Raw genomic sequence first — 17021 nt, forward strand, 5'->3', positions numbered from 1 at the left:
TGGCTGTAACTATTATAATCAACATTATCACAACTGGGGCCATACTCAAGATATTTCACATGTCTGCTCTCTATGTGTACCTATGCAACTGAAATAAAATAAACATATAATAATATGTATAATAATATTAATAGTATGTATATAATCCTATAATACTAATAATATAATAATAATAATAGAGAGCTGGTAAGAAGGCAAAGCAGAGAACGGATGAGGGGGAAAAGAGCAATTATACTCCAAGTGTGACTCTCCTGATATCTTTTTTAATGTCGAAAGGTACAAAATAGAAAGATATAACACTTAAGAGCAATTGTTTCAGTAGGTTATCACTGCCAAATGAGACTAAAAGGACAGATCACAACGGTAAGTCTCCACAGTGATTCTTTGTTCATTCCCAACTTTCCTGAGTCACAGATGGATGGTTTTAGAGGAGTGCGTTTTAGAGTAGTGCTGAGTGCCACAGGTCCCCACACCACAGGGGGCCCGCCAGCAGAGCACAGGAAACAGGAGTGCCTGTTCTTCAGGGGCCAACCGCAGGCCAAGAGTGCAGCTTTTTAGACCTGACATCTTTCCGCTCTCATTACCCTGTACAGAAGAGAGGGAAAACTTGTCTTGTGTCTTTCACTTGCTCTTTGCCAGGTGCACAGTCAGATAAAGCATGAAGTTGAGCGAATGGGGATGTATTTACTATTTCTGTTGTATGTGCAAAGTGTAGAATCATCACCCACATTCACACGCACAAATTAATCCTAGGCTTTTGTTGCAATGCAAGCTTTATCCTCTATAAGGAAACCACTTGTAGGATCAGACTTAGGGTAAAGTGAATAAACACTGTAACACTGTAATTATTCCCTTCCCTCAGTCTGTGCCAGCGTGTTGATGAAATAGTCATCAAACTGGAATTCTAAATTCATCCCTAGTGAGTCATAACAAGTCACCACATGGGCAGTGCCAATGCTGTTCATTTCAACAAACAATTATTTAAACCATCATTTCAACTCGCTTTTTTTGTCCAACATCCTTGGCTTGTTGTTGAAAAGGAAATCTCCATCATGATCTCGGTAAAATATCGGTCAGTTGCACATAAATAAAAACAATGGATAAACAGGTTACGGAATAATTATGTAATGCTCTTTAGCAAGAGAGTAAAATAGAAATTATATCGCCTCTGATGTTACCGACTGTTCCTGCTGTGTGCAGGCTTTGCTTAATCTTCCATCAATTCCCTGCAAACTACAACAGTTCTCTTTAGCTTCACATTTATACAGGCTTTATCCTGACAGTTTTTTTTCTGCTACATTGACGAGTGCACAAAATAAATACCAAAACATCAAGCATTGATTGGTGTTGACATGAAGAAGTTTAACTAAAGAGAACTTAGCTATTGGAACAGCTGGAGCCACTTAGGAAGTCCTCCCAACTCCGCAGAACGATAGATGTTGGCTCATAAAACATACAGTATTTTGCCTTGATGAAAATCTAGCCTGACCAAGGTTTGCTACATGTGGACACCCAATCAGGTTTTAAAATCACTGAAGTGTCGATGGTAAACATGGCAAAGCGTGAGATTGGAGTTTGCTGGTTGATGAAGGAGGACAACTTTAAGTTCCACAGTGTACTGTTGTGACTGCTATAAGACCAGACATGGTGCTGAGTGTGAGCGTATTGTTAACTTTATTGAGTTAACGATTCCCTTCGAATATGCGATTGAGGAAGCATTTGAAAGGAAGAAGATAAAGTATATGCGGAATTGGTAGTGAAAGCAGGGCAACAAGGTCAATAAGCACACACAAGACCAGTGGAGATAGGTGTTAGAGGCTTAGTAATAAAATCAACCACAACACTTCTGTTGGATTTGGGCTTTTCCAAGATGGACACTCAAAGGAGCTTTAAAGGAGTTGTCTGAGGCTGCTGAAAAAGCAAGCCAGTGGTTGTGGCTGAGGCACTTATAGACTACTGCTTCTGGAGGATCCTGGAGGAAGGACGACCTGGGATGGGTTAAAAGCAGAGGGTGAATTCACAGCGACCTCATGCCTGCATGCGTGTGTGTGTGTGTGTGTGTCCTGGATCGCCTATCATAACACTTGGTGTCGTGATTTAACCTGAATTAACACTGAGATATCTGAATCTGTTAATGTCTCAGGTAGGGGCATGTGTCCAAACCCATCATGAGTATGAAGAGGGGTGGTTCTGGGATAGCAGACCCCACTGATGAGCCTTCTAGGGGAGTCATGGAGTGCCTGAGTCAAGGCAACATTGATGAAGGAAGGTGCCTGCATGGAAACCCCAGTGAAATGCCCACAAAGGCAGCTTTGTTGTTGTTGTATCCTGCTGCTCAGGTTCCATTGTTGGGAAGTCATCTTGTTGTGTTTAGCAGTTGTGGGCTACGCACACCGCATGTTGTTACCACAATTTCTTGGTCAATTAAGGATCTGTTATGCATCAGTAACATCTATAAGAATGTTCATGGTTGGTTAAAATGACTGAAGGAGTATAAATAAATGAAGTAAAAAAGTGTTTTGAAAGCGAGGTTCAAAATGGTGGGCCATTTGTCTCACCAGTAGACCAAGTATTGTTATAGGACAGGAAATGGCTGTATGATTGAAAAAGCAAATGTAGTTTACAGTATTTTGCATCCATATGCCTTTGATCCTGGACCGCTTCATCTAAATTACTACCGACCCTGGATGAAAGAGCCTGTTCAAAATAGGATTAGACCTGTTTATGAAAAAATAACCTATATACGTATAGGCCTACCTGTCCCATACATATAGCATATCACTGACCCAGTAGAGACCCACATAGGCCTACCTGTTTGTTTGTTGCCTTCATCTCATTGGATGTGAGCAAAACTGGGACATAATTACTATCCACTGCTCATTGGCCATTCATTTACAACACCTGATGGTTTCCAGTGCCAAGCGGAAAAACATTTAAGGTCTGTCACTGTAATATCTTAGGTCATCATGGTGCATACTCACTTTTTGCTTCTGTGACCTACTCCCCATCACTGCAGCTGCTTTGGTGAATGCCAGGTGGCAAACCATTCTCTGCCTTTAACTGCAAAAATGTTTTGCTTTGTCCTCCCATGTTCTGTCCTATGATACTTGCTATCAAATGGAAAATATGTTGTTGCTGTCTGTTTCATGTCATTACTGTGACTGAATGCTTCCTGTGTCATCACTACATACGCCGTAACACATTTGCACAGAGGGCCAGTTCATTAACAGTCTGGTAATGTGTGACTAATTGGGAGAGTTGCCTTGGCCACTGGCGGGACAATAAGTCTTGGCTATTTTGAAAATGGGCATGCCTTTGGCCACTGTCAAACACATTAACTGCAGTGGTTTGGACAAGACACAACTGGAGCAGGAGTATATTGGCTGGGGAGGAAACGGAGCAATTCATTGCATTCATGGGTCAAAGGGAGTTAATGATGCGTGTTAGCTTTTTTTGAGGGTGAGTGTCGCAGGCAGTGGTCTGAGACAAAACAACAGCTCTCAACGGATCATCTCATACAGCATACACACACGCAAACTGCACATGGAATCACCTTAATGGTTGAGACACTTATGCATGGACTAAGCAGCACCACAGCACTTTCAGAAAACAGTGCGGATACTTTCATTACCATGCACATATTCAGGTGCTACATAGGTTAACATGTGTTTAAGGCTGTTGTGAGAATTTTGACCAAATAGCAAATAGTTACACAGGCTTAATGGGGGTATTACGGCGAGCTGCAAAGTGTAGAGAGTGTCATCGATGTTTTGCACTTTCTGATGGCATTCTGATCTGTGGGTTTCAAGTAGCTTTTTCAGAGAATTTTTCTATTCTGGTGAACACACCTAGTTAAAAACCACACTGATTTTCCACTGTGCCTAAAGCTGCAGTGGTTGACATTTAAATATCTGCTGAGTGCCTGTGACACTAGAGCTAATGACTTGAACACACCCACACACACACACACACACACACACACACACACACACACACACACACACACACACACACACACACACACACACACACACACACACACACACACACACACACACACAAACAGACAGACACACAGATAGAACGATAACGAAAGGTTTTAAAACAGTACAAAAAAAAGTCAGGCAAGGAGGATGGGACAGGGTTGGACAAGGGAGTCTGTCCTTGATTATGTAGAGCTCAAGTTAAATAATGAGCAGAAAGCTGGCGATTTGAGGGGCTGTTCTGAAAAAGCCAGACTAATCCAGACAGATCTAAAATGCTTTTTTTTTGCTTTTTTTCCACAGGGTCAGCCCAGACGAACGCCAGTGTTTTTTTGTTGTTTTTTGTCTCCTGCTGTTTTTGGAAGGGGAGCAGATACCGGGTGGTGTCAAGGGGAGCTGACGTGATGAATGCCCTCTCCTGATGCTGTGAATGGGGGGGATGGGCTTTACTGTGTGAGGTTATGGATGAGAACATATTCTCTCTCTCGCTCTCTCTCACACACACACACACACACTTTCTCTCTCTCTTTCTGTCTGTCTGTCCCTCTCCCTCCCCGGAGGCTTCTGTCTGCTGCCTCAGCAGTGGTGAAGGTTGAATATGAAATGCAGGAAGTCTTCTGTCACGTCTTTCATTATCATGCACCTGGCCATAGACACACCATAGGCTCACACACAAGCAGGGCCACAGATCAACACATCAGTTTAGATATTTTGCACTAAACTGAATCGACAAGAATATATTCTCAGGTTGATTATCCTGCAATACATTTGGCAAGTGCATATCAGGTACGTACATATACATATGTAAATGATTAATGTACAGGTTATGTTACATTTGTCCTTACATCTATTTTTGTTATGTTCTGTACATTTATGGCTTCATACAATTATTCTATGCCACATTGTATTTCGTAATCATTGCATTCAATCTTAAAAGCCTTTAACATTTCTAGAAAATGTATTTTCTCTCTGTGAGGTACTGGGAGAGATGCTTTATTAGTGTGCTTGCCCGAAGGGAAGCACAGTATTGTTCTTCATAAGTTTTCTTTGTTTATTTATTCTCCCCAATTTTCTTGCAGCTAACTACTCCTCGCCCGATTGAGATAGAGACGCCGTTCAAACACCGAAACGTCCAGCCCAATCCGGTGCAACCTGCTATATCTTTTCGTGGCGGTACTCCTTGCCACTCCTTTTTTATTCCTATTTTTTTCATCCCTTTTTTTCCCCATAGACTTGCATGGCAGAACTAAGGGGCATTATGACATCATAATAGAGTTCCTGCGCCTGTCGTCATAGTTGCTGGTCGCGTGCCGAAAAACGATGGGCGTAGCCATTTTGGCAGTAATCGCGTCAGTTATCTGACAGGCACTGACTGGCAGTCACAGCTTCAGTTGACTGTCATTTAGCCGTTGGGAGTGATTAACCTATGTATGAAATTCAAAAAATATAAATTAAGGTTGAAAATCACAGCCACTTAGGTTGGGTACGTTCAAAAACACAAACTAGCAAGTTACAGATGCACTGCAGTAGCTACCCAAGATAATAAACAAACATGCTAACGTGACACTGCCGTACCTAGTCAAGCTAATAAACAAGCAATGCTAACGTGACACTGTCTATCAAACTGGGATCATTTAATACTTACCCTTGCAGTGATGATGCCGAAGTTTTTGGATGCAAGACTCCACAGTCGAAGTTGTGTTACGAAGCCGGACTGACACCATTTATAAGCCTCCAAGCCTTTGTATGCTCTGAGGGGGTCCCCAGTATAAACTAAGGGAAAATTGAGCAGATAGCTGTGGATGTCAGCGTAGCGCAAGTCAGGTAAATATATTCTTCGTTGTAGGATGTTATGCTCTTGAAAAGCACCCCAGGAGCGTTATATGGGTCACTTATATTTAATCTCTGTAATTTTGGCATCATCACTGCAAGGGTAAGTATTAAATTATCCCAGTTTGATAGACAGTGTCACGTTAGCATTGTTTGTTTATTAGCTTGACTAGGTACGGCAGTGTCACGTTAGCATGTTTGTTTATTATCTTGGGTAGCTACTACAGTGCATCTGTAACTTGCTAGTTTGTGTTTTTGAACGTACCCAACCTAAGTGGCTGTCATTTTCAACCTTAATTTATATTTTATTTATTTATTATTATTAGTTATATACGTATATTCGCTCGGTATGAACTCTTCAAGGCTGGCGCCGGTCGTAATGTTTACTGCCAAAATGGCGTCCGACAATCAAAAGTCACGTGACGCAGGAGCTCTATAGGCTCATTAAACTGGCTTGCACCTGTGCTTCACTGACACCATCCCCAAATCCAAGGAACCTCTTGTCTCTGTCCCTCTCCATTCAACTGTATAAAGCGGGGTTCACACTAGACTTCTTTTTTAGAAAAAAGTGCAGCTTTCAGCGCCTTTTGACCTCTTCAGAATTCATGGATATGTTATGTCACTGTCTTTTAAGCACCGCCATATTTGTGCCTGATGCAAACACATTACGGTCATAACCTACAGTCACAACTCAAAGAAAGTTCAAAACGCTAGGGGATATGTTGTGATGTTGAATGTGACAACCTAGATATACAATTACTAAAGATTTAGGGAATGACTGACCTGTTAAGTGAAATGCAACACGTTGATACAGTCGTAGTAATGGCTGTGTATTATCAAAGCTATATAGCTACTGTCTTGAGCTAGCTACAGTGCTAGCAGTAATGGCTAGCGAATTGTTTACGTTCACAACCCACAGACAGTTCAAAAGGCCCGGGATATGTTGTGCTGTTGAATGCGACAACAGTCACCAAAGAAAACCTAGATATACAATTGATACAATCGTGAATAGTTGCTGTGTCTTAGCCCGCTACTGAGCAAGCTAGCGAAAAAAAAAAAAAAGCTAGCAAGCTATTTAGCCTTCATCCAGGGCTTGGCTACAACTCGTTAGCCAATATTGGCGTACAGTTTCTGTACGCTTGAAATCTCCGGTTTATGGGGATGGATTATGTACAACATAAATGTCAATGTCGGGAAAATAAAGTTGGGGCAGATGCTTTGCAAAAACACAGTTACATTGTGGAGTTAACGATACCGACAGTTTGCATACCTAGCTAGGTAGCATTAGATACCATTGGATCTAATCAATTATGCTAAACTAGCTGGATTAACAATGGATATCCTCAGTTTAAATAACGGGTTAACATGACAAGGCGTACGTTTGCCCGTTAACACATGCCTTCCAATAATTAATAACGTTACGATACTTATCTAAGCTTGTCCTTCTAGAAATAATTGTAGCTTTCAATCATCTTTGTGTGTTTTGTTTTTGTCATGGTAATTTCACGTGTCAGATGAAGAAGAAAAGTATTAACAGTCTGAGTAATGTAACCAAATTTGAAGCCTCGATACATTTCACAGCATTTCATATGGAGGCTGATAAAATAAATCATTGATTAACACGACCTTTGGAGGAATAATTACACCCCATAAGAGATAGTGTCACTTGGAGCCTATTTAAAGACTTCTCCAAGCTAAATGTAACACACTAGACCCTTTCACAATAAACAAGCAAACAAACAAACAAAAACAGAACAACAAAGATACCCTCATATGTCTAAACGTCAGTGGAGCCAAAATATAATGGTTGAGCTTGGTTGCTTGCTAAAATATATTGGTTATACAAAAAGGTGTATTCAGTGTCACTGCAGATGGTTACACTGGAAGGCTGGCAGATTCATCCTACAACCTGCATTCAACGTTGTACTGAACACAGAAAACACAGTACTATACAGATTTTGTTCTCAGATATCAGTCTGTGAGGCCCCTCAACAACATATGCGCACTCGGCCACTGCAGTTGCTTGTGCTTGATGGCCGCAACAGAGCAAGCACACTCTCGCAGTTCGTTCACGAAAGGCATTCTGGTTTTTGTACACGGTGGAATTATATTTTCAGTCATGATGGACTTTTGGTGCTAAAATCAAATGTCCCTCGACTCAATTAACCAGGGCCTCGTTTCCCGAACGCGCACTTAGCCTAAAAAGGACTTGAAATCGGTCGTAAGAGGGATCCTACGTAGGGATCCTACGTCCTACGGCACTTAGCTTAAGTTTATCTTTCGTTGAGAAGAATTCTACTTGTGGTCAGGACCAGTAGTAACTTTACACTTAGCGATGCAATCCAGTAGTAACTTCACACTTAGCGATGCAATCCACCAGGGGCGTCGTTCGGCCTATTATAGAAGAAATCCAAAGGATGTTTCTGTGTATAGCACATCATGAGAATGTCATTGTTTCACCTGCCTATTCCCATCAAAATAGAAATAATTAAGCAATATAGCACGAGTGGGAGTGGGGTAGGTAAGGGATAATCCCACGGGTGTTGTTGCCTACGCCACTCGGCCGCAGTCCCACGAGTGCTATATTGCTTTTTTTTTTATTAAAAATGGTTTATTTCGCCATTGTTTCTCCGCAACAAAAAATAGTTCCATTGTCAACGTCTTGGTTTGGAATTTTAAAAACTTTGAATTAACGGTTATCATCAATGCGAATGTTTCATCGCGGAGTGATTTATTGTTAGCTGTGAAAAGTCCCGTAACTGTAGGTATGTTGACGAATAACCTATAGCATGGAACGTCTCTCGTCCAATCAGAAACAGCTAAATTACGTGCTAGAACCCAATTGTTTTATAATTGACAGCCCACTCTCAGACAGATCGTAAGCTAATAAATGTCCTTACAATGGGAACACAGTTTAAATACTCTGACTGGAGATGGCGTTACTATCCCCGCCCCCGAATTCAGTTCACAGTGCACGTTCGATGCACGCATAGGCTAGCTAATTTCACAGCAATTAACGTAAACAGGTTAACGTGACGTAAACAGCTCCTAAGAGATACTTAAGAACTTGTGCACGTTGCGCTCGTGCACCTGACTTTAAGATGATGTTCGGGAAACGCTCGTAAGTAGAAAGTGTTACTGAGTCTACTATGTCGCCAAAATCCACGTAGAACGTTAAGATACGTCGTTATCGGGAAACGAGGCCCAGTTCAATAGGCTTAAATGTACCTTTGATGACCTTTATGCTTTATGATTCACCAACTCTCATTCAGAACTATTAATGGATCACATTCTATTATAGTTACTGCAGGTACCTCATTCAACCAGATGGGTGTAGTATGAAATTAGGCCTTTGAAAGAGCTGCTGGTATTCACCACCTAAAATGCTGGAAATGTCTTTGACTAATGTTTATATAACTTGCGCTTTGCAATGGTTATTTTCCATATGTCTTTACACACAGCTTCTTTACTCCCTGTACCCTCTGAGCTGTTCTACAACCAGCTCCCTCCATTTTTAGATCAATCTTCTATGTATCATGTATATATGCTAATATGCTAGTGCATGTGTGTGTATATATTTTTCTGCTTGCTTCTAATTCTCTCGTCTCCTCCTCTCCTCCCTCCCTTCGCCACCCCCAGTTTTCTATCCCTCTACCTGTCCAGCCCCAAGCAGATGGGTCCCCCCTTATATGCTGGGTTCTGCTTGAGGGATCTTCCATTTAAAAGAGGTTTTCCTCGTCAACATTGCCTTAGTGCTTGATCTACTGAGTCAGGCTCTGTAAAGTGCCTTGAGGCAATTTCAACTGTTATTGGTGCTATATAAATATAAATTAAATGAATTGGACTCCAAAATGGATCACAAAAGAATGGCTGCAGAGAATACACTCCATGGTGCTGAGCGAGAGAGAGAGTATTGATTTGTTGATAATGGTCTCAAGTGGACTATCACTCTCTTTCTGTGCCATCTTAATTGTTTCTCATTATCTACTGATCATGTCACCTTATTGAGCTCTACTTAAGTCCCCATTTCCCCGTCAGGTTGACTGGCCTCGGCCACATGTATATTTCCAGTGCCTTCTGTGATTCATTGATAGCATTGTCGGATGTTTGGACAAAGAGGCCTGACACTGAGAACTTCACCTCAGACTCATCCAACGTGAGCTAAATGGTTTTGGCAGCCGATGGCTGATGTCTCTTCATGTGATGTACTCAGGACTTTGATTCCTTAACATCAAAAGGAATTGGAGATTGGGAGCACAGCAACATCTGGCCAGGAGGCTGGAGCCTGGCAAAGGGAAGGTTATGCAGGTGTTGCAGCAGATCCATCACTGCCACGGAGCAGGTGGGGGCTGGAAGGGGCGGGGGAGGATGTGAGGGGGGGCCACACCGTGGAGAGGAAAGACCTGTGTTTGAGCTCTCTGGGTCATTTGTCTCGCATCCACAAAGTTGTTCTACTTCTGAAACACACACACACACACACAAACAATCTATATGTATCCACAGGCACACATTCCTTTAGATGTATGCTCCCCACAATAGGAGTTTCAAAGGGCCAAGCCCCACAGCTAGTAAAAATAAATTCTGGAGTCAGCAGTATCAGCTAGTATGATCACTTTGAAAAATGTGTACAAAGAAATGTGTTAACCACATTCTGGTGTATTTAATCAAAGATTTGAATCTATAGTCCCTTCTAAAACACACAACCCACTCTTATATATTGGGTCGAAATATATCTCACAACTCCTGTGAGTAGCACACAGGCAGAATGTTCCTTCGGCCACTTTAAACATACTTGTTTGCCAACAAGCCACTATCAGTCCCTGCACTGCTTTTTATAGAAAGAGAAAGACCTGCAGACATCAATTTGGACAGGGACGTGCACAGGAGTGGGCTAAGGTTGCTTGGGCAACTGCCCGTTTGCCCTCCTCAACTGAAGTTGCCCCTCCGAAGGAAATATATATATTTGCGATCAGGGGACGGGGGCGTGGCAGCAATGGTTAGAGAGAGTTTAAAATGATATTGGCAAAATTTGCGATCAGATGACGGGGGCGTGACAGCGGCCGGTTATTGAGAGTTTAAAATTAGGTTGGCAAAATTTGCGATCAGATGACGGGGGCGTGACAGCGGCGGTTATTGAGAGTTTAAAATTAGGTTGGCAAAATTTGCGATCAGATGACGGGGCGTGGCAGCGGCAGTTAGTGAGAGTTTAAAAAGATATTGGCAAAATTTGCGATCAGATGACGGGGCGTGGCAGCGGCAGTTAGTGAGAGTTTAAAAAGATATTGGCAAAATTTGCGATCAGATGACGGGGGCGTGGCAGCGGCAGTGACAAAAAAAATGATGTGTTGCCCCTTTTGTCCCTGAATTTGAAAACGGTGATAAGGTATTCTTTGGGAATGAAATGTCACAAGGTGAGTTTGATGAGTTAAGCTTGTCTCAGCGTAATAGGCATATAGCATGGTAACGACTGTGAAATCGAACACAGATTGTTAGACAATTTCTCAGAATGAATCGATTTATTGTATACATTAATCCAATTATTGTCATTTTAATGCAGTTTGTTAATACAATGGATTTCTACAATTATTGTGTTGAAAATGAAATATGTTTTGTGTCTTAACCTTTATCCTATGTCCATACTTTTTGCAGAAAGAAAAGAAAACACACACACACACTAACAGATGGTCATAATAAAGTAATTAAAATGTTGATTTCATATAATTCACTGACTTTGAATTAGTAGATCTCTGATTGTATTAGAACCAATGCGGTCTAGAATTGGCCTGTGCCAGTGCACAAGCAGGTTTTCCCTGGGACCCTACAGACTATCAGGGCCAGACATAGATCAGGGACAGAAAGTTGTGTGCATAAGAAGAACGAACACCCACTGTTCCACTGATTCTTGTCATTGCACCCATAGGCAGGAAAGGCAAGCTCCACCCCTGCTTTCCAGCCATCACGGGGTATAAATAAACTCACCTTGCTTTACATCCCTGCCTCCACAGAGACTGTGCTGCTCTGTGGAGGATGAGGGGCTTGCAGTATTGCAGTATCAGGATTTTTTCTTGACCTAGTTCTTCTCTTTTTTTCCTCCTTTGTTCCTGTGCCAAGCTGTCATTTAGAGAGGCAAACAGCATGCACGCACAGAAAGGCATTTGCCAAGCTTAATCGAGAGATTCAGACACGTGCACACTTGGCTTGAGGTCGCCTTCTGTTATTTTCACAATTGCCAAAAATATCTGCAACATACACGGCTACAATAAATGTATCAAGCTTGAATTATGCAGCTTCTACTTAAGGATTGCATTTCAACAACTGCAGAAACATTGTGTACATTCGGTGAGATGATTGTGTGTTTTTTTTTTTAAACACATGACTTTTCTTCAAGAGTATTCACACATTACCATGCAAATCATATCTGCAATATGAAACACAGAGGCAGAGATCTATCTGTAATATATTGTAAGGTCAGGTGGTCAAAACCAACAGTCGTCTGATGCACAAGAGATTTGTGTAACATTCACAAATGAAAATTTGCTTCAGAGTTCTTGTAGTTCTTGTAGCCATTCCATCGTCACAATGTCTGATAGTAAACTCATGTCATATTTATGGCGTATGACGTAAATGGCAGTAGGAATATTCTCTGTGGTCAGTAAAACATTAGCCACCCAGTCAAAGTGACGGTCCACTGTACATTACTTAGAAGTCCATCTTCGTTTCATGCTCTCTCAATCAAATGCAATATTCATTAGCCACTAGCCTTAGCAATGACCAGATAAGCATCACTAGGTCATAGCCATACACCCAGCCCTGAATATTTTATCAGACAATCGGAATCAAGTTTTCAATTGCAGCGTATCTTGGCTCGTACACCTGCAGTATAGAATGACTCACCTTAAGACTTACATTCTCACTGACTCAGAGATGAATCATAGATAACTCAGAGACGCTGATTGTCTGGTAATGACGGCCTAATGTAAAGTGATACAGATGCTGTTTTCAAAGTTTTCCAATTCCAGAGATGGTTCAGTTGTGGCGTTTTGGTAGGGTTGAGAGCCTGACACTATAAATGATTTGTTGCTGTTTACAGTAAACGTCTATACTATAAGTTCACAATAGCACTTCAACAAGGCTTTAGTCCATACTGGCTTGACTTTGTCCCTAGCAGTGATTGCTTAAATAAACAGAACTCAATAGTAGGGATATTTCAATGAAAGAGCACCAGTATACAATCATCCATGTTCTTTATTTTGGGGGTTGTAAAATTGCTTATAGTTGTAAAAAAAAAAAAAAAAAAAAAAAAAACACTCCAATTCACTGCTTTTATTCTAATGTGCATCACAATAAACATTTCTTGTTCTTTATGTCTTTTTCAACGTTTTATTGAAATACATTAATTAGTCCTACATTGAAACTTGGGTTAGTCATACATCAGTCTGTGTCTAGGTAGTCTTCATTCATTGTTGATGATGTTAAATAAATAAATACATACAATTGAAATGAATAGTAGTAGGCCCAGTAGGCCTTGCGTGATACACATCAGTTCAGACACCTCAAATGCAATGCTTACTTGTGAGTTGAAACTAAGGTCTGGCCTTATTATTCATTAATGCAGTTTTTGTGAAGCTACACCACTTAAACTTCAGCTCACCAGTTTTAAGATGGACAGTCCTGTCAGTGACCAAGAACTGGATAGGCCTTTAAGCATCATGCCTGCAAGGCAACATAAGTCCCAAGCGGTATAAATGACATCAGCCACAATAAAAACAGTTGAAAGTACACCCGTGTGTTGTGCCCATGATGGGGTTGCCCGCTAGTTGGCTGGTGAAGAGACATTGATCCACATGCATCTTTGAACAGCCTGACAAGACAAGATGGGGCTCTCCTGATTTCAGTTACAGCTAGAACTAAATACAGCAGATCGGTTGGCAAGACAGAAGTGGGTCAATTAACATACATTTGTTGTGTTGTCTGTGTCTGTTGTCTGGGTTGTTTTGTGTAATGTATATAATTATAAATCAACAACAGATGCACAGGATAATAAAATCAATATTTCCATTTCTTTTTCATTTAACAGAAGAATATATTCAATTAAATGTTCTTATATCATTTCCATGCCTGTTTTCAAATCAAATCACATCATAAGAATCTGCTAGTGCACCTGCTAGTAATTGCATCTTCAAAATGTCGAAGAATAGACTCGTAGCAGACTCATTTCTAGTGATGAAATGATAATTGGTGACTTATGAATCCCAAAGAAGGACTCTTTTTGAAAACTGTTCTTTTTCTTTCAAAAGCAATTTGTCTTCAACTCATCCAGGACTTTGCAATGTGTAAGCAGCATACAATATCGCTGCAATACAATGAGTTTGGCATTCAATCAAAAAGCAGAAAATTACATGAAACCTCTCATCTTTATCATTCCTTCATCATTCCAGACCACTAGTCTGTAAACATCTATTTTCAAAGAACTTACCTCAGTGTGCATGTTTGATGCCCCCCTCTCCTCCCTGCCACCAGTAGTTTGGTCCAAGGAGTGTGCTCTGCCTCTGCCGTCTCTAGCTGACAAGATTCGTAAGGAGACTGAGGACAGGGCCTACACTGAAGACTCCTCATTCTTCTGCACTGATCTTGTGGTGGGATTCCCTTTTGAACTGGGTTCTGTTCAAGATTTTTTTCTTTGCCACTTTCCTCTTTGTGCTATCTCTGGGGTTGTTTACCAATTGGGTTCTGTATTGCGCCTTGAAACAATGGCTCTGAACAATATGGAATTAAATGAAATACAGATGAAATTCTATTATTCATTTGTGGATTCATACGTGTCAAAGTCCTGCTTCCTGAGTCTGGTAGAAATGTTTGTGACTGAAAATGATCATACTCCTTTCAGCTCACGTCTATGGCTGCTAAGCAGAAAGCGTTTGTTATCTCAATTCACAGCATTTGTCATTTGATTCATTGAAAATTTTGACAGACAAGGTTGTCTAGACTTTTGGACATTTTAAGCTCAATAAAAGTAACAAATGCAAGGACATATTGGTCAAATTGGAGAAATTCCCTTAGCCTAACGTGTAATGGAGAGCAGTGGGTATGGATACCACACCACTGCAGAACACAACACTTGTCACTGGGGAATTCTAAATACTCATTTTGTCATTGTTTGACCCACTTCAGAAGTTCTGGCATGAGATATAGTCTTCATCCGTTTTGACCACAAACCAAGGACAAATCCGAATGTAAGAATAGTTACTTGTGGGCAAGTTTGTCTGTCTACCTGTCTTTTATCCACATGCCTCTGATTTTTATTTATTTTTTAAAATGTGCGCTATAGACATGTTCATCAGTATGCATGAAAGCTGGTGTGGCACTAGGTGACTAGGCTCTGCTCTCTGTGCCCAGTACATAATGTATATGTCATTGCACAGTGAGCATGTTGTCTGGTCTAAGGAGCACCCTATCCAATTCAAGCAATTAACCAAAATGTCTGTGAATTTCTTACTGCTTTCCTATAAATGTAGCAAGGTCTCTTGAGGTATTTTGTTTACCTCTAAATGGAGTGTACCGTCCTCATTAAGGTACTGTTGTTAGTCTATTCTTAGGATCAAGGCCTGTGTGGACAAAGCCTTTAATCCACATAGAGGAAACTGCCTCATCAATGATTTGCTGTCTAGGAGGCTGGCACCCAAGGTCAATCAGAGCCAAATGAATCAATGGCTAATGACACTATTAGATCCCCAACCTTGACTTTTCAGCCAGCCTGTTTCCATCTTGTATTGTTTTGGCTCATCTTGAGATTTAGGGTTAGTCTTGTTTTCATAAGCATTAAGGGAATGATATGCTTATGTGGGACGAATGGGAGTGCTTGCCTGAAATATGCTGAATCAACAAACAGAGGGTAATTTCAGCACATTCAGGTATCTGCATTTATTTTTCATATTTGAATCAAAACATATCTCAGTTTCTTGAAACCTGCATCAGTGCCTGGCTGAGTTTTTTGGGCGTGTATTGTGTTGTAAAACCTCTGTGAGACAGTTTCATGACAGATGCCTACATTCCCTGTTCTAGCATATGGTCTCCATCTCCACATGAGCCCTAGAATGCCTCATTTGACACCAGTAACATGCACGTGTTAAATATACTTAGCTGGGTGTAGATGGGCCAGCCTGGTGTTAATGATTCTGTGATAGAAATAACCTCTCCGTGTGAACAGCAGCCAGGCATCGGCAGGAGTAGCAGTTCTAACAATTCTCATCGGCGTAATCCCATCATTTAAGACCTGAAACACATTTCAGCCTCTTTAGCGATGAGTGAAGGTTTATGGATTGTAGTACTCATAGAGAGGTTTGGTGGTAAGGGGTGAAGGTTTATGGATTGAAGTACTCATAGAGAGGTTTGGTGGTGAGGGGTGAAGGAGGGGATCAACGGAACATCGCACTGGAGCCTATTTAAAGGCAGGTGTAAGCAGGCTATTAGTGAGGAGCAATGAATAAATGTTAAACTTCCATATCTTAGACGTATGTGGAGTTTTATGCAAACTACACATCGCACAAGACTATATAGAGAACAGCTAGGGAAAATCACGGGAAGGGCAGGTCTGTTCCTTTCAGATGACTGTCACCAAAATCAATTGATATAAAAAGTAGCTACTAACAAAAGAATACCTTAGAAAAATCTAAAAGGTTGCTTTAACTATGTATGTATTAATGATACCTAAACAAAGTGGGAAGCTACAATCAAAACTGTTGGTAAGATGGTAAGATACATTTATGCAATATAGTGTTATGCATTTAGCTAAGAAAAGAATACCACATTTTGAAGAAAAAAAAGCTGGAATACTCCTGAATATAGAATACATTAATTGGATTATTATTCATGATGATGTTCAGACCAACTGGAAAAAGAACCCCGCCAGAAAACTATGATGGTCTGGCAACCAGTTTACAGGACCATGCAATGTCACTATGCCCTAACCTTGCCATTGTAATATTCTGATATTCATTTATGTGAGCCAAACTGGAGATGAGAACAGGTCTTTTTCTCTGCAGGCAAAAAGTAATGTTGGGCATTTTTCATAATCCATTTCTCTCGCAGACACTTTGGGGTTGGCTGGAGCGCCATTGTAAACAGCATGAAAGTAATGATCAATATGAATCTATGTCAGTGCCGTCATTATGGCTCTGCTGCAGTGGACAGTGGACCTGCAGGTAGAGA

This window comes from Sprattus sprattus (assembly GCF_963457725.1).
Source record: "Sprattus sprattus genome assembly, chromosome: 11".
In the NCBI taxonomy this organism is placed as follows: Eukaryota; Metazoa; Chordata; class Actinopteri; order Clupeiformes; family Clupeidae; genus Sprattus; species Sprattus sprattus.